The following is a 2,032-nucleotide window of genomic DNA, read 5'->3' on the forward strand; positions in this document are numbered from 1 at the left end:
GAACAGGTATTTGTGAAACTTGAGAACGTCGTTTCAAAATTGTCTTCCATTTACCTTCCACTCTCTTGTGGAACCCTACCCAGCTAAGAGGACTGATAGGCGTCCGCCAAAATTTGAACACGCATCTAGGAACAATCTAATTGGTGGACGGTGTCAATCTTAACAGCTAAGAAACCAATACTGTAATTTTTATTGTTTTTCCTTCACCCGGAGGAATTTAAATAATCACAGTCCTGGTATTTAGAAATCCCCATGTCCAAACATCGGTTTAGAAGCACCCTTCTAAATCAAACTTAACAAAAAAAAAAGAAAAGAGAAGAAAATTTAATTATACTCATTCTGCTACCAAGGGTATTTTGTTGTTTTATCTTTCACTCTCATCTTACCATTAACTTTCTTTCCTTACAAAAAAAAACTCCCTCTTACAGGAAAATTGGAAGCAACCAATTATCCTGTTCCTTGCTCTGTTTATTATTTTTCTTTTCTCCCTCTGTTCTCTAGCTGTTCGGGTAGCACCTGTGTGTGCTTACTAATTTTCCCCACAGAGACTACAAATTAGAAGCACGCCCACCAGAGGATCACAGTCGCTGAGAGCTACACTCACCTGTCCCTTACACACTCACCATCAAACCACACTTGACATTGCAAATATACACCTCTGTTTTGCCTTGTTTGTTTTGTTTTGTTTTGTGTTGTTTTGTTTTCTCTTCTTCAAGGTCTGTGTCAGTCTAGGTTCTAGATCTCCCTCACCGCGCCAAAACATGTCTCGCCCAACAGACTCTGTTGGCCACTGGGAAGACCTTGAGACATGGCTAAGTGTTGCAACAGACAGCCTCCTACCTATGGCTGCTGAAACACTGAGGCATCAGACACAAGACCGGCTGGATGACAACATAGCAAACCTCATGAGACAAGACCCAAGTCAGAGCTACAGTCACAAAGAATTAGCAAAGATCACCGGCTCCTTAAGCCACACACTCATCGCCACCCTCAAGCTGAGCGACAGGCACGCCGCCCATCTCCAGCAGGAGCTAACACGCGCACAACAACGCGTCGAGCAGCTAGAACTGGAGGCTCTGGAACGACAGGAAGGGCCTGATGAAGTGGAACAATGCGCCGAGGAGGAGATCGCTAGGCTAAAAGAGACCCTAGCAGCTACTACCCAAGAAATGGAACGAGGCAAGCCACAACATCTGGACTGCATCAGAGAGGAACTCAGACATGCCTACGAGCTGCGCCCTGAGCCTACAAAGCCACGACGGGCACCAGTCTCACCCCTGCCAAGCAGGAAAGGGGTCACCTGTTCCTCGACTGACATGTGAGCAAAAGGGGGAGGGGGCAGTGCTGAAACATTCACCGACTCCCTCTGAAGAACCTTACCTCACGACAAAGCTAAAAGAACTTGCTCCAGCCAGCCACAGAGCATCGCATGGCTTGGACCTCAAAGACCTCGACAAGCTCGCCAGAAACATTCCACAGCATATGTCGATGGCTGCTCCTACAATCAACAGGGCAAATTGAAAGCTGGAGCGGGAGTAGTCTGGCTCAACAATGACCCTTGCCCACCGCAACATTTCAAACTAGGCCCTCACTCATCGCAACATGCAGAAATAGCGACCATCCTCATCACCGTACAATTTGCTGCATCCCACAATATCGAAGAACTCCTCATCTGTACCGACTCGAACTACGCCCGTCTAAGCTTCACATGCCATCTAGCTGGATGGAAACAGAATGGATTCAAGACAACTAACAACAAGCCTGTCAAACATCAGGAACTCTTCCAAGCATGCGATGCCATTGTCACTGAACATGACATAATCGTTTATTGGAAAAAGGTCCGAGGCCACTCACGTCAACCAGGACAAGACAAAGATCTCAATGACCAAACTGATGCCCTCGCCAAAGCAGGTGCATTACACGGAGTGTCTTGGACATGTCCTGCCCTCCCACCCACCCCATCAGTGGCTGCTATAACCCGCCGCCAGCACGCCACTGGCGTGCAAACCCCCACCTCCTCCCACATTGAACT

This window comes from Sinocyclocheilus rhinocerous, unplaced genomic scaffold (genome assembly GCF_001515625.1).
Source record: "Sinocyclocheilus rhinocerous isolate Xijiao unplaced genomic scaffold, SAMN03320098_v1.1 scaffold393, whole genome shotgun sequence".
NCBI classification, from domain to species: Eukaryota; Metazoa; Chordata; class Actinopteri; order Cypriniformes; family Cyprinidae; genus Sinocyclocheilus; species Sinocyclocheilus rhinocerous.